At 37.8% G+C, this 23,104-nt stretch overlaps 1 protein-coding gene across 1 annotated transcript in view; it reads right to left on the reverse strand.

Annotated features, from left to right (window-relative positions):
• Positions 1–23,104, reverse strand: part of ITSN2 (intersectin 2) — a 3,295,579-nt gene that overhangs the window by 2,196,147 nt on the left and 1,076,328 nt on the right. The window lies entirely within an intron of this gene.

A 23,104-nucleotide genomic window follows, 5' to 3' on the forward strand; every position in this document is an offset into this window, starting at 1 on the left:
TGCACAAAGGTGGATCATCAACAGATCTTGATAACTACAGACCCATTAGTCTGACTAGTCTAATATGCAAAGCCATGGAAAGAATTAGCATGGTAATGTTTAACAAACGAGAAAGGTTTCAGACACTGTAATCAATCCAGTTTGATTTTATCAAAGGCAGGTCATGCGTACTGAACCTGCAGGATTAATTTTGAGAAGGTCACAAAGGCAAAGGATGAGTTCAAAAGACTGTATACTACCCATCGTGACCTAACTAAGGTGTTTGATGCAATACCCCACTCAGGCACTACAAAATAAATTCAAGGAATTAGACAAACCCCTATGTAACAAACTGAGTGGCCAGCTGGCTCACATACAAGACCCCAGGAAGTTAGGATTGCAAAGATCACCTCCACAAAGAGACTGATCACTAGTGGAGTCTCCCCAGGACTCTGTGCTGGCTACACTCCTCTTTGGCATCATTTTTTTTGAAGTCAAGGCTGATGTCAAGGGACTCTGGCTTACCAAGTTTGCAGATGACTGAAAGCTAGGAGCAATTATGGATCCCCCAAATATACTAACATCCTAAAGGAAGGTCTAACAAAGACAAAAGACTGGTGTCAAAACCACAACTTAAAACTCAATGCCAAAAAATGCATAATAGTACGTTCTGGGAAGCCGGCCACCTAGGGAAACTACCTCATTGATAAAACTCCCCTAAAAGTACACACAGTAGTCAGGGATTTGGGAACTCATGTAGACTGTAACCTAGCTTTTGACTGACGTATTTAAGGTTGTGAGAAAAATAATTTTGTCACTCAACTTGTAAGTAAAGGCATGGCATCTAGGTCCAGGAAAGTCATCAAAGTAATGTACTCAGCCCTCATCAGACCCATTATTGAGTACAATACTGCCTTTGCAACTACTGGAACATCCACAGAAGTTCTTCACAAAAAGTATAAAAGCCGTAAACACAATGTCCTATACAGACTGTCACAAAGCCTCTTCTCTATATTGTCTCCTAAAAACTGCTGAGAGGTGATTTATGCTTGCCATACAAAGGATTCTTGAATCCCACTCTGATGGACCATTTACACATCCATAAAAAATGAACAGCATCATAACTGCTAGATCTAAGAATTTAAACTTGATGGCAACTTAAATAAGGCATATTGGAGGGACAAGTATGCATCTTCGAGAATCACTATTTCTCTGGAAAAGGCTTCTCATCCATGTGAAGCAGAGCCCTTCCCTAACCCTATTCAAGGTAGCCTTGTACTAGTGGATATGAAATTGGAAATGTATCCCAGTCTGACACCTATGTCACTAATGGAGAGAGAGGCAGCTGTTAAAGCATTCCCTAACTAACATACACTCCTTAAAATAACCTTTAAGGCACAATAACTCATGGGGTACATATGGTTTGCATGACTAAGCTACTAAAGGCCCCAGTGGTCATTAGCCTAGCATATTGAACATATAACATGATGCTTTGAAAGAATAGTGGTTTCCTAAAAAGAGTTAGAAAACCAAGCAAACAGAAAATTTGGGATTTATTTTTTAGCTATACCAAAGAAATGGAAAGGAACAGAGTGCATTCATTATATGGGGGTACAAATAAGGAAATGGATTGATGTTCCACAGCAGGATTTAACTGAGACAGCACATCATGCACATGGCCCAAATCTGGACATGAAAAAGCAGAAGCAATCTATATTAGTAAAGATGCAATCATTCAAGCAGAATAAGCTGCACTTAACAAAACTGTTGCAGAAGGTAAAAACAATTAAAAATTGGGGACACTAGATTAATTGTGAGAAATGACGATCCACTGTACACCAGGCAGAAGAGAAACAAGTGTATCCCAGCAATCAGGGGATGCCAACAGGCAGGTGTGCAGTTTAAATTGCTACATCCAACTCTGTTCAGAATATTTTTTCCTGGAGGATCAGAAAATTTTAAAAGAGCAAGTTAAGGAGGAAATAAAGTTTAGCCAACAAAGAGTGAGCCACCAAGATAAAGGGGCTAATCTTCTCAGTCTTCTGAGAATAACAAAGCCCACAGACAGAACCAGTAGAACATATTTCACTGGAAAAAGACTACTGGAAAATGCTTGAGATACAGAAAAATCTAAGAACTGGCTAGAAAAATCGGGACTACCTTACACTTCAACCAAAGACACATGCAGGGATGTCAAGGTGATTTGGAAGAAAACCTGCAATAATGTGGAATTACTGAATAAATGGGATAATGGTAAAAAACAATTTTATTACACACAGTTTAGACACATGAACTTTGGGTCTGCAAGGACAAGACAGAAAAAGACAGGAAGCTTGTGGACTATGATTAACTTGCTGAAGAACTCTAATGTATAAACCACTTTGTGTCATTAATGCTTAGGAGGACAGTGAATGGACTGAAGAATTAACTAAAAGTAAAACCATTTTTATTTTACTTGAACACAAATTTCCTGCTCTGAATTGCATGCTACATTGTAATGGCAGAGCATGCAGTCAGAGGAACTTTAAAATGTGACAGAGAGGGATTTTATCCGTGAATGCTGTCTATGCCAGTGATATTAAGAAAGAAAGTACTTTTTCTTAGCTGTAATATATTCAGACTTTACAATGCAACAAGACAAAGCTGGAATGAAGCAAGCTGATGCTAACAATGTTGTGATCCTGGGCTGCCAGAGATGTAAAAGTGTATCAATAATATAACAGGAAGAATTAAAAGATGATTTCCCCAGTTTTTATACAGGTGGATGCTTAGATTAATGCCCCATAGTTTAAGCTATGAATATGCTGTTTTTAAGCAAATAAGCTTGGAGTACAAGAGAAAATGATGCACAACAAGAAAACTGTAGTCTTTTCTTGTATTTACAAAGCTAATAGCTGCTTTTCGCATTAGTACCAGCTTTTAACTTCAGATAAGGAGTATGAATGTGCAAGCAATTAATTATTAGTGATCTGGATATTGTGTTTGGAATGAAATCTACAAGGGTTCTTTGTTCTACTTGCAAAGTTACTTACTTTTAGTTGGAGATAAGGAACCTGGAGGTGCAAGCAATTAATCAGGAAATGACTAGAGTGTCCATAGTGAAAAATACAAGGAACACAGTAAATAACTTATAAAGGGATACTGGCAAGCAGTTCAGTAAAAATAAATAAAGTCTGAAACTGTGTGAAGATTATCGTATGCAAGCAGTTGTCTCCCAGGTGGCCTTAAAACATTAAACATTATACTGGACAACTTAATTTAAAGGTAGCCATTGCATTTTTTTTCTTAAAGCTAAAAGCTATTTACTGAAAGTATGCAAGTTGTTATTCACATTTGGAAGGGCAATAGACATGAACTAAGAACAAAAAGCAATCTTTGTAACTGAGAACACAGGTTCAAACAAGTGTTTTAGTATGGTAAACCTCAACTTTAAAATAGGTAATACGTGTGACTGTAGCCATAGATTTGGGACAACTGTTCATATTTGAGGTGTACAATTCACTTTTAGAAAGTGCAGACAGTTTTGTGTGTTTGCGGAGAGTTAAAGGGGGATTGAGAGTTTTAAAATATATTTTTTGTTTCTTGAGTGTTTGCAAAGAACCAAAAAGTCAGGGAAATGTAATACAGCTCATACAGAAATGAGAAATAGAAAATTCCTACAAGATCAGCCTGCCAAATATCTATGAGCACATATAAGCTGGAAGATGGAACCATATATTCAAAAGAATTGTCATGTATAAAAAGTGGGGAATAATAGCTTTTACTAAAATGTCTACTTTGTTAACATTAACACGGAATGTAAACAGCCTTAGCCAAAAGTATGAACAAAAAGCAGAGAATACTGAATTATATTAAGACGTGTGTAGTATGAATAGTAATGTTATATAACATGCATTTAGGAGACAGAAATGAGCAGGTGAATTTGAAAAAGGATTTCAGAGTGGACATTCAGCAGAATTAGGTACAAAGGAAATGGGGAGTGATAACACTGATTGTAAGTTAGGCTCTAGTAGTGACAAAAGATGGGAAAATAGTAGACTTGTGGTAGTAAGGGGTAATTGATGAGAATGACGACAACTATGCTGGCATGCATTTAACTTCCACCAAAACCTAATACCATGGAGCTTATTAGAATTTTAGAAAAAAAATGAGCTTTCAGAGGGGAATTTTATGTTTGTGTGGAGACTAGAACCTGAGTTGTAACAGTGAGGATTATATTGGGGGACCTAGAAAGGAAAATATAACAAAAGAAGGTAGATTTCTGAAGACATACATGGGAATATCTGATACGCAAGATCTGAATTCAGTAGTAGGAACTCAAACATAACTTACACAATAATCCACAAGATACAGTAAATGGACAAGACAGAAATTATATTTCACAGCAGCATCAGTATTACTTTTGATGCTTTCAGACCCATCCAATAACTTCAACAAATCATGTACAAATAGAACACTAGAGAAAGATGCAGTGTAATTATTTTAAAATGAAAAACTAAAGCTTTCCTACACATCTGTAAAAAAGAAAATAATTTAAGGAATACGTAGGGCATATGATTTCAGGGTTACTAGGGAAGATAGAAATTACTTCAAAATGCAAAGCTAATGAGTGGCATAAAATAAAATGGAGTTTAATAACATGGAAGACTTGAGAAACATATGGAAAAGTAGTAATATGATTTATTTAGAAGGGTAAACAAAAGCTGAAGTACTGCAGGAAAAGGAGAATCTCACATAGCGAGAACAGAAGAAAATGCAGAGCACTAGAAGGGAACTATGGGAGCATTGGATTATAAACACAAGCTTAGAAAGGTTGCTTTTAAGGACCTATTTTTGATACCTCTAGATGGCAAAAACCTTTAACACAACAACTTACGCAGCAGAAAGTAAAAACAGTTGTAGTCAAATGTAGGGAAACTATAACAAGAAACATAGCCAGAGATATTATAGAGTGATTAAAGATTTTTCAGAAATATTACGAAAATATGTATTAAGTAGAGGAATGGGGAAGCAAGAAAATATACACACAGAAATACTAATGTACAACCTAATTATATTAAGGTTAGAGGAAGACAAGTCTTAACAATTAACAGCCAAGATAGAAAGTAATGAAATAAAATTATGATATATAACCAATTAACAGGGAAAAATCCAGGAGCAGATGGTATTCCTGTGGAAATCTGGATGTTAGGAGTGAAGAAAGTGATAACCATCTGAAACGTTTTGTTTAACAATATTTTAAAGGGGTGGGTGAACACCAGCACTTTGGAAGAACATTCTAGAGGGTAAAAGACCTTTCAGATCAATCTTCACAGAGTCCAATTTCAACATTAAAATATGGGTAATACAGTATCATTGTCTACAGTAGTTGAGAGAATAGCAAAGATGTTACCAAACATGACCGCTATGGATCAATGTGGGTTTATGGAGAGGAGGCAAACATTTGATAACACTAATAAAACAATGATGAATAAGAAAACTCTGCTACAATCGGTCAGTCTTGATGCAGAGAAAGCACTCCATAGAGTCAGCAGACAGTTTATGAGAAAAACAGTGGTAGCAGTCCCATTCACTGACAAAAATATGGTTAATAAGGAGGATATATGAAAGATCGGAAGCAAGAATTGAGGTGGGACATTTCCTCTCTGAACTGCAGAACCAGGCAGAGATGTTCTCTTTCCACAATGTTACTTGCTTTCCACTTAGAACTGTTGGCAAAAAAAAAGTGTCTCGCATTCAAGGAGGCAACTGGTATAGTAATCGTGAAAACATAGCTTTATTTGTAGATGATATTATTTTGTACTTGATAAATCTAGGGAATGATGTTTCAGTGTTTAGGAACATTATGAATTAGTTTCAAGCTTTTTTGGGATAAATTAATGAAAATAAAACAAAGTGGTAAACTACATACTTACACATGAATTGGTTCAGCAACAGCAACACTTATGGTGACATGACAACATTAAGTATATAGATGCATGGATTAAAAGGGATTCTTTTACGGCAGCTAAGGAAGTGGGAAGAAGCTATACAAAAGGTAATACAAACATTGAGACACTGAATGTTCTTGATTACAGACATGAATAGCAAGATACAAGCACCAAAAATGTGTTTAGTCCCTTTAGTCAATATACAGATCAAGCATATTTTATTAACCAGAGGAGAATCTGTGAAAAACAATAAGAGTCAAAAATATTTACATGGTAGGGGAACAGGATAAAAGTTTAAGTTCATTCTCCCCCATACAGCAAGAGGGTTTATTGTTAACCTAACTTGAAGGGATACTTAACAGCTACACAGTTAAGGCTCATATGCATAACTCAACAGAAGGGTATAAATTAAAGTGGTAAAGGATGATTACTGGGAGTTGAGAGATAAAGACAGACTATGATTTTGGATGCAAGTCCTTAAGGAGAATAACAATAGACTTGCAGAATTTGATACTCAAAGTAGCAGAGAGTAGTCCACATACTAAGTAAACACAAGAATGGAGAAACAAGATTTTAAAACCGGGGATGACTGCAAGCAGGGGCATAGAAAATAGGCAAATAAAAGCTGGAACCTACTGGAGGAAACTAGCAAAGGAATCAAGGTAAGACTGTAGGATGAGGCAAAAGCATAAGTTTGGACTGCAGGTGACAGCCCATTTCCAACGGGATTGGTAACAGAGTATAGGCAAAGACAGAGTTCTAAGTAAAAGAACAACTTAGGCAAAGTCTGTTTCTTAGATGAAGCTATACTAGAAGCTGCTGTTAAAAAAGGGATAATAAATACTATGATTCTGTGATACTGCATACAATCAGAAGAGTTTAGAGAACACTGTGAAAATAGAACAAAAAGGCAGTTTACACAAAAGGACATTGAGAGGATACCTGTAAAGCTCCCAAAAATACAACAACATTCTAAAGGTTTAAGCTTTTTGCTTGGATGTGTTTGTATACATTTTATACCCCACCTAGTCCTTCAGTGGATTTGTCTTCAAGTCGATAGGTTGCACTTTCTCCCATTTATTTGTACCCCATTAAGATTTTTGACTTTGGAGCACACTTTACAGTGTCCACATGCAAACATACCCATGTGATCTAACTTCTCAAAGTGTCTACTACTCTCAGAACTAAAGATTTTTTAGGTTACTGCGTCTTCTATAAGAAAAGGTCACAAATATAGGAAAATATGTATCTACAGCTTCACCATTACAAATTATGTACTAATGGCACCTAATAATACTCTCTAAAACTGATGAAAATTAGTAAATTTAGATACAAAAAATTGTTTATCTTTACTCCTCTTCATATCATTTGTTTCCTTATGATATTGCATTTTGTATTGTGGCCTTTCCTTCCCTTTTCCCTCTAGAACCCTCTTTTTAACTTTACTAATTTTCACTCCTGAGTCTATTTTCAACTCTAAGCAACTCCTTTTCCCACATGGTTTTATCTGATGTGTTATTAAAAACTCTCCTAAATTCACATGTTAAAGAATCAATCAAATGGGGCACATGCATAACGTTACTCACCTCTGTTTCTTTTCTGTACAGCTTGTGCATAATCTCATTATTCCCATCTATGGGTTCCTATTACAGGATCGAAGACACATTCTGTCGAATGCATCTTGATCGAACGTAAAAGAACGAAAAGGCAAAACATCGAAGCGGCTTTTAAGCAAATTCTTTCCCTGGGAAAGCATTCGCTTGTCCACTTCCATTACTTTGCCGTTTTCGACACTGTAGTGCGATCTTGGAGTTGGTATATTTAAGTAGGGGGTTGGTGAGGGGCACCCCCCCACACACTTTATGTAATGTTTTAAAGTTTTTTTTGGGGGGGGCAGCGATTTTTCTTCCTTGGAAAAAAATTGCTGTTCTGAGGTTTCAACATTGTAACCTTTCGCTTACATGGTGTTGATTAATCATCGTTCACTTTTTTAAGTGTTCGATGATGTAATATAGACCCCCATCTACATATAATGTGACATCCAAATAATTAATCAATTTTTTTATTTAACTCACATTCAGCTTGCTATGTAGGCTGGATAAAAAGGAGAGTAAAAGTCTGACTCCTGGAGCATTTGGGTGATATCAAGAATAAAAATATGAAAATGCTGCTGGCAGAACATCATCTAATGAAACACCAGGGGATAGATTCTGGGTTCTTTTTCAGTGTATTTGCACAACTTTTTCTCCCTAGAGGAAATGATTTTTAAATAAATTAAGGGAATTAGAAATGAAAATGACTTTGAACTATAGGACTTTACACCCTTAGGTTAAATCAGGAAGTTAATTTATACATTTGAGTGCAAGTTATTTAAAATGTTGGATAGTATTAAAATAAGTAATAAATATACTTAACTTATTAACTTTTGAATTCAAGCAAAAGTATTGTGTTTTAACTGTTTGTGTAATTAACTGTTTCTCCCTTGTATAAAAACAAGCAAGAAATGTTATGATGTCATATCCTGAGAAGGCGAACAGCTGAGGTACCAGAAGTGGTAATAAAAAAAAGAAGTATATTTTGCTGCTATTTGTTCAGAGAGAGATTTATAAGCTATTTAGTTTGGCTTTAAGTGCAATTTTATCTGCTTTTTGCACAACAAACTTTTGGGCAACCAATAAATGGACTTATTACATATTTAGCGGTATTGTCCCTGGTCTTCATGGTATATTTTTTCTGCTTGGTTCTCAGTTGTATTCATGGTAATAAAATCTGTTTGTGGAGCAATTTTTGGATTTTGTTTTCTGATCACCTCAAACCCCTTTCTCTTTACTCGATATAGTACAGACTTCTGAGAAGTGATCTTTGTCTGGCATACAAGGCATCCCTAGACCCAGTGTCTTTTGCACATCTGCATAACAACTAGATTAAAAGACCAAAATTTTGCTTGTGACATAAGATATGTTGGAGAGGCAGATCTGTTTCTTACAGAATTCTGATTCTCTTGAACAGGTTCTTCATCCATGTGAAGCGGAGTTCCTCCCTATCCCTATTTAAGCACAACTTGGACCAAATGATGCGTAATATGAAATTCACCCCTAGTCTGACGCCCATGCCTCTGATGGGCACTGGCAGTCAGTAAATCACCCACTTGGGTTGCACAGCTAGGCCTATAAGGACCCTAGTGGTTACTAGCCTAGTATATACCTATGGAATAATGGAGTTGTGATGGGGAAAAGACAAGTAATTGGGAAAATGATTTTGGTAATAAAAATATTAGAAGTAAAATTGTTTTTAACTAAGAAAAGGATTCCTTTGAGCAGAGACATATGATCTGAATTGCCTAGACATAAGACCTTGCTAAGTTTAATGCTGCTGGCTGTCAAAAATAGTATCACTACAAAAATGGAAATCGGTATCTAAATCAACTATAACTGAGTACACTGTCAAAGTATAAACCTATGTTGCCTAATCCAAGACTCTGCTCTCACTAGCATTTAGGAATGTACTGAGCTCTGGAACAAACTCTCATCCTCTGGTGATATCCATGAAGAGTAATGAAAGAGTCACCACAGGGATCTTCTAAACTACCTACCACATTCCTTTATCCAGAACAATCTGTCTGGTTTCTAAGGCGCTGGGGGGTGACAGTCTGGCTCCAACAAAGGTAACAAAAAAGCATCTTTAAAACCTTTAGTAACCAAAGGTGCAGCAATATGCCTTGGTGCCCTCAAGCAAATTATGTCTAACAATTTTATGAGATTCTAACACCTCCAAGGATCCCTACTGAAAGTACTCCCTCAATAGGTTAACAGTCTCTCTCTGAAGCAGATGCATTTTGTAGGGAAACCTAACATGAATGTTCTTGTTGTCTATGCTGTAGCCATGTAAAGAAGACAGTTGCATGGACTAGAAGCAATTGAAAAGAAAACAGCCTTTCATTTCTGAGAAACAGCAGTCCACAACACAATCACCTGTGAGCACTTACTTTATATCAAGCTGTAACATACTCCTTGGAAAATGTACGATATTCAAAGGTGACAAACTGGGAACAATAATGGCAAAGTGGGTGTCAACGTTCAAGCTTATCTGGGCTTTTAAGAGTAATATTATGTGATTCACTCTGCCAATGAGAAAGGAACCCTGACACTAATCGCAGCTGGGTCTTGTGGTGCCTTCCGCATTATGGCAGGTGAGCTATCCTTTTGGGGGAGGGAGAACCAGTCAGCACAGTAGAAATTAGAGAAAGCTAGAAGTGTGCCTTTAGTGTCTGTGGATCAGCTTCTGAAACAGAGGTCATTGCTTACCTGTTTACAGAGGGCTGCTGGCAGCTGAAGTTGCTCTCTCACTGTCTGCTTCTAAATGGGTCAGAGCAGGTGGAAATGTACTAAATAAAAGTCATGGGACTAAGGCACAGAAGCCAACACCTCTCTGATTATGGCACCCTCAGGTACTGTGAGAACTGTAAGGGTCTCCAAGAGCTTATGTTTTTTTGTCTGTGGAATCCTTAAAATCAGTCTCTCGTATTTTTCAAAATCTTCTCTCCTTCTTAGGGAAAGTTTTCTATGTAACAAAAATAAAAGGTCTTCCATTTGAGGTAAAAGGGAATCATTTGCGCTAATGCCAACATTTTATTATATTCAAAGAAGGCCTCTGGCTTTTACGTTCTTTGATAAAGACTTTACTTGTTGAAAGTCACACAATACTTGCAGAAAGGCATGTTGTATCCTTTCCTTAACAAAAGACACATAGGTTTTTGGTGGAATGTCTTTCACTACCACTTTGATTAGCCAGCTGTCCTCAGAAAATCATGGACATCAGATATTTGCTAGACACCAAGCTGAAATACAAAAACTTACAATTAACAAAACAGTCTGACATTAATGTTAAAAGAAACTGGGAAGTTCGTACACTTGAAGTCACTTGGAAGAAGACAGCATATAGGGATATTTACAACTGATTGCTTCTTTTGGAAAAAAATAATTAAAAAAGGCACAGGATGCCCTCCACCATCCGTGTGATAGCTGGCATTCTGAGTTAGAGATTGTGACCAGCTACGATGGAGATGTCTGAAAGCTTTGGAAGACAGGCCAGAAGGTAGATGCTAAACAGCAATTACTTTCTAATTATATACAGGGTTATACTGCTGCAGTGACTCTTAAAATTGTTTTAATGTGGTGGGAAATAAAAGAACATGACAGCAAAAAGATACAGCAATTTAATTAAATTAAAACAGCATAACGTCAAATTAAGATCAAACAAACAGAAATGACAGATAAGAAATCTAAGAGTCATATCCTCACATCAGAGGGATTGAAGTCTGACAGAAAAAGTCAGAAAAATTTGCAAAATGCCAAAGCCAGAAGGTAAGTAAGCATCCCAAACATTTCGACAGATTAATCAGTAACTTGCAGAGTCTGTGCCTAAAATGTATGAGTGTCCCAGTGGTACAAAAGTTTGCACTTTGGTACAAAAGTTTGGGATGTCATCTGTAAGGCATCTGCATACCCTCAGTGAGTCTGTGTGGGTTTTTATCAGATACTCAAGTTTCTATCCTTATCCCAAAGACATGACAATACACCTCTAAAAATTGATCCAGTAGTTAGGAACTTGGGAATTTATGTAGACAAAGAACTGTCATTCAATCAGCACATATTCACTACTGCAAGACAGTCCCTTATTATTGCACAACTTATCACCAAGAGTATGGTATCCAAGTCCAGAGATGAGTTCATTCCTATGTGTTCTGTACTCGTCAGACCAATCATCAAGTATAATGCTCCCTTTGGTATGTAACTCTCCCAGCATCTAACACAACTTGAAAACCTACAAAACTTTTTTTTTTATACCCACAATACTTTTAAGAAAATTTGGAGACTAAATCATAAAAACTATGCAAACCATTTCAAAGCCTTGTCCCTCTTCTCATTGTCACACACTGGCTACTGAGAGGTGATCACTGCTCTCATGTACATAGCCACAACAAACCCTATCCTTTCATCACTATTACACGTTTACAAGTCCAAAGGGGGGCATAAACATCCATTTAAGGTGTTTCAATCTCTTCTGCAACATTAAATATTACATGTCGGTGGGACAGAGATGTATCACAGAGAATACACTTCTTTGGAACAGCCTTCCTCTCCACATAAAGTACTTCTCTTACAATATTCAAATATAATCTGGATGAATGGAAGGGTAACAGCAAATTCATCCCTGCTTTAGCACCCCTGTCCCTCATGAACAAGGGTAACACGTAAATGTTCTGCTGGTCTCTGGGTTATTTTAATTAAAATATAAGGGCTAAAATTTCATGGGAATGCATGGCTAGTCTTGTAAAGCTTCTCACAGATACATAGCTTAGTCAGTACCTATGAACAAGCCATAGATGAACTGGTGTTCCTTCAAACAGCCAATAGGTGCACAAGCTATGAGAGTCTTATGATGGGTTGTCATGCTGACATCCTGCTGGGATACCAAAGCTTTATCTTCTCTAGGTCATGCATCCAAAGCACGACTTCAGCTCGTATGTGTTGGGGTATACAGATGGAGGTACAGGCATGGATACTCAGACTATCTCCAAGCCAGCAGCCTGAAGACTACTGAGAAAGAAGAGGAGGAGTGCAGCTCAAATAGGTAAGAAACCGTCCCTGTTACCATGTAGCAGAGCAGAGGTTAAACCAAAAGGGGAGAAGAAAATGAAGGCTGAAGTAAGATGGAGAAGAGGGCATGGAAGGTGGGATGGAATACTGCAACAGCAATCAGTAGGACATCTACTGTTATAGCAAATTCTTACACAGCTACACTATGTTCTGACTGAAAATCACTGTTGCAGAATTCCTGACATAAGGGTGATTCCTAGACCTGAAGGTGGAAAGGAGGACAGGTTAACTATTGAGCAGAAGAGTCATCCAGCAGCCCAGGCAGGACTAACTGAATGAACAGGAAATTCATTCCTGTTTGGCACCCATGTCTCTAATGGACAAAGGCAGCCTGTAAATGGGTCATCTCCCAGAACATGCTTATAAATGCTTCACCTCCCAAGTCCCTGCTTACACTTTTCAAGGGTACCAGAACTTGTCAGAAATTTGGGATGCATGGCTAGGCTTAAAAAGACCCTTGTGGTGGTTCGTGTAGTAAACACCTATGAATGTATGAAGGCTGCTTTGGACCTGGAGAAAGCATCAATTTTGTGGTGTTTGATAAAGATGTATACAGAGAAGCAAGTGGCAGCCTCTAAGACAGACTTGGATTCTATTTCTTTATGAAATGCCCCTGAGGAAGTCACTGCCCTAGAGGAATGTGCTTTAGGGCAGGAAGGGAAGACCTTACCATAGTTGGTAGTAGAAAGAGATAGCCTTAGAAATCTAAGCTATAATAGTTTGTTTGGAGAATGGCTGGCCAAGGTTAGGGCTCATAAATGACAAAAACAGCTGGTCAGTCTTTCTGAAGAATGCAGTTTTATCCAGATAAAATCTGAGCTGCCTGTGAATGTCCAGAGAATGTCAGATCCTTCCACTCCTGCTTTGTGGATTGGGAAAGAAAGTGGGAAGATGAATAGCCTGAACAAGAGACATCTCATTCATTACCTTACGCGTAAAGGATGAATTGGCTCTGAGAGCCACCATGTCCTTGTGAAAAATAAGAAAGGAGACATTGCCATTAGAGCTTGTAACTCAAACTCTCCTAGCAGAGATGACAGCCAAGAGAAGGATGGTTTCCCAAGTACAGAACTTTAGAAAAGAGGAACACACTGTCTCAAAGGGAGGCAATCTAAGCTATTCTGATACCAAAAGCTGGAAAGGAAGCAATGCCACGGATGTCAGTCCAAAGAACCACTTTTATTCCAAACAACTGATTAAGTGCTTTCATCTACTTATAGCCAAGACTGCATCAGAATCAAGTTATACACACATTCCTACAGTTTAAAAAACTCTCACTCACATGACATACCTCAACCAATGAAAAACTATACGAGCTCAAATAACATATCCCCATGACATAACTTCAATTAAAGTTGTAAAAAACATTGTGTATTATTTTAAATGAAAAACATAATTAAATAAATATATATAAAATACTAAATGTAAGAAATATACCTACATCATATCAAATATAATCCAATGTCTAAGCTATTCTACCAAAAAAAAAAGATCATAAGAGAGAGAGGTTTCCTTGGTGGATTAAGATGCAGGACTAGCCAGAAGAAAAGACTGATCTCTGCCCTAGTCAAGTGGAAGGCTAAGAGGGAAGCAGGAACTGATATCTGACAGGTGAGCTTTTACACAACAGCACACCAAACCTGATCAAAGAAATTCGCAGAGATATTTTGGAACAGGAGGCTATGTTTGCAGCACCAATAGGAAAACCTTTTCCACTTAACTAAGATTTTCTGATTGTGGGTCTCCTGGCCTCTTGTAGGACTTGAATAATCTCTTCAGAGATAGGATTTTAATTTCTCAAAGACACCCTATCATCCATAGTGTCAGGCTGAGAGATGGAAGATTTGTGTAGAGCAGCAATCCTTTTTGTCGAGTTATCAGGTCTTGTTGAAGAGAAATTCTCTGGTAACTTCCGTTTGTCAGATGAAATAGAAGAGAAAATCAATACTACCTTGCCCAAAATGATGCCGGTAAAATGAGTTTCGGTGTTTCATTTTGTGCCTTGAGAAGAATTTTGGGAGAAAAGGCACAAAGGAACTTCCCTGTCCACTGGACAGAAAATGCATCTGTCTTCCAGGCTGTGGGACAAGGGTCCCTGGTGCACATCTGAGGGAGCTGATGGATGGTGACGCAAAAAGGTCTACCTGAGGAGTGCCACACTAAAGGGTAATCATCTGGAACACCTCTCTGTTCAAAGTCTATTCATGGGGGTCCTCCATGGAGCAGTCTAGGGAATATGCTAGCAAACTGCCCTGAGAAGGGATGTATGCAGCTGCGAGTGTGATGCTAACTTGGGTTGCCAAGATCCATGCCTCTAACTGTAGTTTTGTCTGTGTACTCTCGAAGCGGCTCAGGTTTCCAAAAGTGGGCATAAATCTGAAGAGCTTACAGAAGAGACCTCTTTTCTTTTAGACTGATATGTCCCTTCAAGGACAGAGGTTGTCATTTCATCTGCACTCAGTGCAATTCGGTCCATGCCCTCCATGCCTGGTCTGAGGCATCTCTGTGAACCTGCTGAACAGGATGTGGCGGTGTGAATGGTACTTCTGGTTTGAGGATGACCTGCCCCTTCTACCAAAGAAGCTGCTTTTTGAGACAAGGGAGGAGGGGAATCGGAGTGTCCAAGGAGTGTCACTGCTAGGACCACACAGATTTTAGTAACTGCTGTAGTTTCCTCATGTGAAGTCTGGCCAGGGAGGAGCACAGGGATCATGGCTGCCATGAATCCCAAAGTCCTTAGCATCTCCCTTGCTTTGCAATGGGTTACACAGAAGACATTTTGGAAATAACTGGACAGACTGTGAACTTTCTCCGTGGGAAAGAAGGCATGCATTTTCTGTGCGAGTCTGCAGCCCAGAAAAAAAACAGGTCCTGTGTAGGGACCGTGCGGGATTACTTGTAGTTTACATTAAAACTCAGACCTGTCAGTGAAGTGTAGATGAAGAAGAATTTCTGGAGAGAGAGAGAAACTGAATCAGAAGGTCATCCAGGTAGGGAATAATCTGAATTCCCTGAGTGTTTCAGAAAGCTACTACTAGAGCTAGACATTTTTGAACACTCCTGGAGTTGTGGAAAGATCAACAGGTAGAACAGAAAACTGGAAGTGAGAAAAGCCATAGAAAAACATGAGGAATCTTCTGCAAGAAGGACGAACAGGTATGTGTAAATAGTTGTCCTTCAGATCTAGTGACTCTAAGAAAGCCGGGGGAGGATAAAAGGTAGAAGACTGCAAACAAAGACCATTTTGAAAGATGGTAACTTCAAGGAAGTGTTTAGGATAGGTCTCAACTTTCATTTGGACTAGAGTAAAACCCATTCCCATGAAGTCCTTTGGGAATTGCTTGATTGTGCCCTGATACAAGAGGTCTTGAATAATGGGAGGCAGAAGGGATACTTGATCTTGATGATGTAGCATACCTTACACAGAGGGAATATTTTCCCCGAACACGTGGCTTAACTGTCCATGATGATGGACAGGACCCACCTGTCTGTGGTGACAGCTTCCACCTAATCATGGAGAGCTACAGCCTTTGGAAAAGAGAGGTAATGAGACTGAGGGCAAGGGGAAGGATGCTAGTTTTTGCTTCTAAAGGAAGGCCTTCCTGCTGGGGGTTCCATATTGGTTTCTTCAGAGTATCTTTTCCTAGGAATTTTCTGTTTTATGTATTTATTTTCTGAGCTGTCTTAGGATCTCTTCCAATGAAATAAGCAGATAATGAAGGAAGTAGATTTAGATAGCTATTTCCTATGGTATGTAAGAGCTAAGGAGACTATGATCTGTCTGCAGTCTTTCACCGTCTTACCTTGGTCTTGGAGCGTTTTGAACAGGCTGGCCACCTGGGGACCAAACAGCAAGTCTTTGTCCAAGGAAAAGTCTAGAACTTGCAAATCTGCAAATAACAGATCTAATGGAACTTGCCCTAGAAGAAGCCTCCAATGCATCACAACTACACAATGTTGCATCTGGCTATTTGAGTGGCCAGGGATAGTAAGCTCTGCATCTGATGCTTAGACTCCGTTATAGGAGAGTCCAGTATAACTTTAAGTAATGCAAGACAGAAATAAAGTACTTCATCATTTGAGCCTGCTAATCAATGCCTTAAAGGCAAGGGCAGCCCAGGCATAAACCTTCCCTCCCCCACCTAGCCATAGCCCTACCATCTTTGTCAGTAGGGCTGGGCATTAGCACTAGGCAAAAGCTTATAGGAATTATCTGTAGAGAGAGATGCTGCAAGGGGTCTGCCACTGGGCTCTTGTATAGATATTTTAAGTAATCAGGCACCTTGTAAAACCAGACTGGTATCTTAGGAACTGGTGTCTGAGAATCAGGTGCGGAAGAGGTGGACTGAAATGTGCCCTGGAAAGCCTTAAATATAGGAGGGACTGAAGAGGGGGCAGGGTACTGATCTCCAAGAGGGTGTAATACCTCTTCTAAACATCAGAAAAATGCCTTGACATTCAAAGTGTTTCATCATGTTCTATATAGTCCCTCCCAAAGGAAGCCTCCTCAAAAGGGTTATCTGGTGAGAGGGAGTCCTCTTCATTGGAAGACATATGCCATGGAGAATGCAACTGACAGAAATAGTTTACAGAGTGGTCAGAACTGTAGTTCTGATCTTCATCAAAAGAAAAGGAAACCAGGGTAGGTTTTTGAGGGGTAGCCTGTGGTTGAACAGACCAAAAGGAAGGAGGTTTCAAAGACATACTAGACTTGAACAACCCCACATGAGAAGTTTATTCACTCCTTTTTCCTAGTTGCCAAGTGAAAGGTCACATGCCAAGTCTTATGTTTTATCTTTTTAGGTGTGATGTCCATGTGGATGAGACTTGGAGGTTCAGAGCCCTGTCTGAGTTATATTAGAGCCTGGGATCTCTTCCCCAACTAAAATTTGAAGGTTGCTGTGCGATCCTTCAAAAATGATGACATGCTGTACCTCGGATGTATCGTCACTCTGCAATGTCTCAGGAGCTGGAAGTACTACAGATTTTGCAACCTCAATGGGTACATCAGTGTCGGAAACATTGGCCTGAAGATTCACTTGAGGCCTCTCTAGTTTTTTCTTTGAAGGCAGTGGGAAGTCTAATAGTGTGGAGTCAGCCAACCTGGACTGGGCCAAGCGTTTAAGATGCTGAGTCTCGAGGACAGTGTTGAGAGTAAAAGCCTAAGGGATTTGGGAACAAACTATTGGCAGACTGACAAATCTAAAGTACACTCGAGTCACCAGAAATGGAAATATAAATTTCAAACTATTTTACACACAAGCAAAAATATTTTTGCTCACTGCATCAGCTGTAGAACAAGTCTTTAAAGAAATTTACATTCATTAAAAGTCTTTAAAAAATATCACACCTCCTACAAAGCCATTCATTAGTCAATTAAGAACAATCAAGAAAATTAAAAGCAAGACTAATTTTTTCAAAACCGGTTTCAAAGAGTTATTTTCCTTTAAACCTGCATCAGCACAGAGTAAATTAATCCATTTATAGTCAGTATTCTCAATTTTTAAATTGATGTCAGCACCCCTAATTATCTGGAATAACCATTTTGAGCACCATACATTAAAAAAAGTGTGTAGTCTCTATTACAAATACATTATTATGTGTTAGTCTAAATACCTCTCCTAATGTCTAATAAGTGATTACCAATACATTCTTTTAGCTTTTGATCTGTCTTGGCTACCTAAAAAGAACTGCAGGCTTAACATTGCACTAAATATACTAAATATTTTGAATTACAGTCAGAATAAATACTAAATATTTTGAATTACAGTCAGAATAACTTTTAAAACTGAAAGTTCTTTTAGATATTGGATGTTTAAATTGACTATTTATCTAAATATATCTACAATAATTGCATTTGTGACAAGGAAAGGTGCCTGTTCTTGAACTATATTTTAAGATTCTATATATGATCTGTTCTTTATAACAGAGGACATTAAGATTTCAAGCCCGTCTACATTCAAATAAGGGTTTCATACAAATATATTTATGTGTATGTTCAGATGTAGTTAAAAATGTACCAGTGTCTGTTAATTATTTTAACTTCTTTAGTGTCTATCATATGCCATCATAAATCTTAGCATACTATCAGCATCAGTCATCCTTAGTCTATTACAATTTTGAGAACTCTCATTAAACATAGGAATTGCCCACATACCTGGCTCGAAGGTTTCTTTCTGCTCCATCATTTTAAAAGACTCAACCTCTCATCTCAAAATTATTCATTAAATATTTTAACTGACCTTTTACAACAATGCCAAACATATGAGAAGGATGCATACTTGTTCGATGTAAGTATGTGTTCTTCCTAACTTCTTTAGTATAAGTATGAACCAAGTGTATTTGCTACTTAACCAAGTGGATTTGTTACTTTCAAGATTTTTAGATTAAAACTGTGTTTTAGCCTTCTGACTGGCTTCATCTTTATTATTGGAACTGTTTCGCAGCCTGGATACTTGTGGATTATTTTGGTTTGGGTTCTTTAGTACAAGCCTTAGTCTGAATTCCATTACTCATATATTTATAAAACTGTATATCCAAAAAACTGACTAGTATTATGAGTATGAATATTTGAATCTCAAAAAGGTAGTTCTTTCTGTGAGACAGCTTACCAGGTCTTGAACGTTTTGAGTAGTGTTAAGACATATTAAAATATATCATCCACAAAACATTTATAAAATAATACTGAAGACAAGTATACATTTAAATCATTAAATAAAACCTTATTTTCCCATACGGCCAAAACTAAGCTGGCATGGATATTTGTCACTGGTATACACATGGTAACATCTTTCTGTTGTAAAAAAATAATTAGCTTGAAACATAAAAACATTACACTCCAGAACCAACAATAATAATTCACAAGTAGAAATTGATTTCCTAACATACATGTACATTTATTTCTACGAAACCCTTATTTGGATACAGAAGGCCTCGAAATCTGAAGAATGTGCTCTGTTATAATGAAAAGAGCATATGTAGAAAATTAAGATAATGGTTCAAGAACAGCCACATTTCCTTGTCACAAATGCAATTACTGTAGACATATTTGAGAAACGATCAATTTAAACATCCAATATCTGGAATAACTTTCAGTTTTAAAAGTTATGTTGACTATGATTCAAAACATTTAGTACATTTAGTGCAATTTCAAGCCTGCATTTCTTTTATGTAGGCAAGACGGATCAAAAACTAAAACAACGTATTGGTAACCACTTATCAGACATTATTCAGACTAACACACTTTATAAACGTATTTGTAATAGAGACTCTACACACTTTTAATTTATGGTGCTCAAAATGGTTATACCAGATATTAGGGATGGTGACATCAATTTAAAAATGGAGAATACTGCATATAAACGGATGCATTTACTCTTGTGCTGACATTTTTCTAGGTTTAAATAACTCTTTGAAACCTGTTTTGAAAACGTAGTCTTTGATTTATCTTAATTACTCTTAAGTGACCAATGAATGGCTTTGTGAGATGTCATGTGATTGTTTAGACAATAAATGAATATAATTTACTTTTAAAGAATTGTTCTACACCTGATGAAGCAGTGAGCAAAAGCATTTTAGCATGTGTACAAAATAAATATTTGGAATTTATATCTCCATCCCTGATGACTCAAGTGTACTCTTGATTTGCGTTTTTAGGTTTAATTACACTTGTCTTTGTCTGCTGAGTATTCCTTACTTGTCCTTATTGACAGATTGAGCCAGATTTGTGATTATGCTCTGGGCCTAGGCAAAAGGCACTTGGTATGCAAGTCCTTTATGGAATCTGCCTACTGTACTCACACTTATCCCTCCTAGCTGACATCTGCAACTTTTAACAAAATATCATACGATAAAAAGCAAGGTTCCTCGATGGGGCACTTAACTGGATAAACAACTGAAGATAAGGTACCAGTGACTAAACAGTAAACAGTCCAGTGGATGCATAAACTGCGCTCAAGCTGGCACTAAGTCAGTCTGCAGATCCACACTTGTATGTCTATCTATATACCTCAACACATACAAGCTGAGGTCAAGCGTTAGTCGCTTGACCTAGGGAAGGTAAAGCTTTGGTACGTCAGCGGTGACAATCCAATATGTCAGGAATACTGCAACAGTGATTTCAGTCAGGAAATCTGCTGAATACCTGTGGGTCTACTCAAGGTGCCTAACTGTGGATTTGCTGAATGCATAACGGTGGATATATTTCAGGAATGCAAGGAAACTTGACCCGGGGATGCAGTAACATGCCTGTGACTTGCACAGAATCATGTGCTTCAGTGAAAATGTTGAAAGCAGATTAACACAGAATTGAACTGTAAGCAACCAGAAGCATGTTAAGCAGACGTGTGTTTGTTTTTGAGAATAAAATGAACTTTAGTCTGACTTTTTTGCTGTAAATAAGCTGCACTTACCATGAAAAAATATTTGCTACAGTAGTGACAAATCCTGAAGACATTAATATAATCAAAGTTATAATTTATTTTTTTACATTTGTTTACCGGGAAAGTCTGACTGGACAGGGCGGCCCAGGGAGAAAAGCTCCAAAAAATGCAAGAAAATGCTGATGTATACATAAGCAAGCTTACATATAATGAGAAATATCTCATATTTACACAAATAACAGAGTATAAGTATTATGCACGTATTCATGTATACATGCTCCACATAGATTTCAGAAAAAAACGTGAACAGTATATTAAGAAAATGTACAAAGTAAAAAAGGGACTGTTAACATAATCATAACCAAAAATCATCAGATAACATGTAAATAGACTAATCATAAGAACATAAATTACAATGTTAACAATGCAACTTTACAGTATGGACATTGTGAAAACTACTAACATTACATACATGTGAGAACTTCTACACACCTCAAATTTGAGGGTAGGAAGCTTCTACTGAATCAATAAATCATATGAACCTATAATCATCTTTAAGTTGCATTTCAATCGCTTCCCAAATTAATGCAACCTGATGTTTGTTTGTGTCTTTCGGCTTTTCCTGGTTACGGGTCGCCACAGCGGAAGTACGGTCTGCTAATGATTGGTAGTTGATTTTTAAGTGCCGAGTTACCAGCCCTGACACACAACCTTCAACAAAGGTACGCCCATTTTTGCATGTCTCCACGCAGAAGACGCTCTAAGAATCGAACCGGACAGCGTCTTACTGTGAGGCGACAACGCTACCGCAGCACCCATGATATGTTTTACAAATTTTTGTGGCATAGCATTCCAAAGCCATGGGGTAATTTTATAAACAGAATTTTGCTAGTTGCAAGAGTGCACTGAGGTATTATTAGCTGCATAACTTCAATATTTCAAAGAGACTAAATAGAATGTCTAGTTTGAAGCATGTTTTAAGAGGAGGGCAGTAGTTACTGTTGAGAAGTTTAAAGATTACTGTACTGAGCAAAAACGTGGGTCTTGCCATTAATGGCAACCAGTTAATTCTAGCAATAGTTCCCAATGACATTCTCAACTGTTTGCTAGCTTCATAAATCTACAAATTTTACTACTTGTGGACTGTAAAATGGACGTGTTAACAGAGGAAAGCAATGCATTTATGGAAAAGCACATATTCCATCCAAAGAAGTGGTACTTTTACTGCAAATCCTTGTGTGGATTCAGATATGCTGAATCGCTGCTTTATTAGTGCTGTCTGTTACTGTTGTGATTTGTGAGCTATTGTTTCAAAGCAATCTACTGATTAACTATATTTCATTGCCATCTACTGCAATTCATTACAGTTTAACTGCATTTTACTGCATTTCATTGCTGTTTAACTGTATTTTTCATACTGCAAGTGCTATTCTTTTGACTATAAATGATTAATCTGTGCTTCACTGAGTTTTTTCTTACTGAGTTCTTAACCTTAAAATTGAGTAGCATAGTATCAATACAGGTCGGCAGTATCCAGAGCTTCAGCTGCATGGTTTTAAACCTCTTTTTGAGGTATTCCAGCTGTAAGATAACTGTTTTTTCTGGAAAAAAATAAAGTTCTAAGCTGGTTTTCCACCATCACTGTTATTAGAGTAGTCCAGATACACATTTGCTGTATCCAGGACTGTTTTGTAAGTTCCTGAGTTCCCCAGATCCTTCTGTGTTAGAGGGAAGCCTTCCAGCTTATCAGTGGGAGTGGTAAGCACTAGGTAGCCTATCTACCACAAGAGGAGTGGTTTCTGGCTCTGAAATTGTAGTTTATAGGCCGTTTGGGCAGTTTTGTCTATCCCTTTCAATTTTCTCTTCTCTCTTGTACTTTAGCTTATTCGCCAGCACTTCATCAGGTTTTTGTAGCAATTATTGTAGCACACAAGGGCTATCAGCACTAGACGTCCTATAAGGAAACAGCTCCAAGACTTAGTAATGATGACCATCCCTCCTGGTAGGTCTAAAGGTTAGTTTCCTGTGCTTTCTCCTATTAACCTGGTGAACTTGGGCATTCTGAGGCAGTGTAGCAACTGCCTCATGTACACACACAACCCTCTCCCTCTTACTTCCCAACACTCAGACTTGTGAGAGATACGCCTATATCTCC

This window comes from Protopterus annectens, chromosome 2.part1 (genome assembly GCF_019279795.1).
Source record: "Protopterus annectens isolate FY-2018-M chromosome 2.part1, PAN1.0, whole genome shotgun sequence".
Classification (NCBI taxonomy): domain Eukaryota; kingdom Metazoa; phylum Chordata; order Ceratodontiformes; family Protopteridae; genus Protopterus; species Protopterus annectens.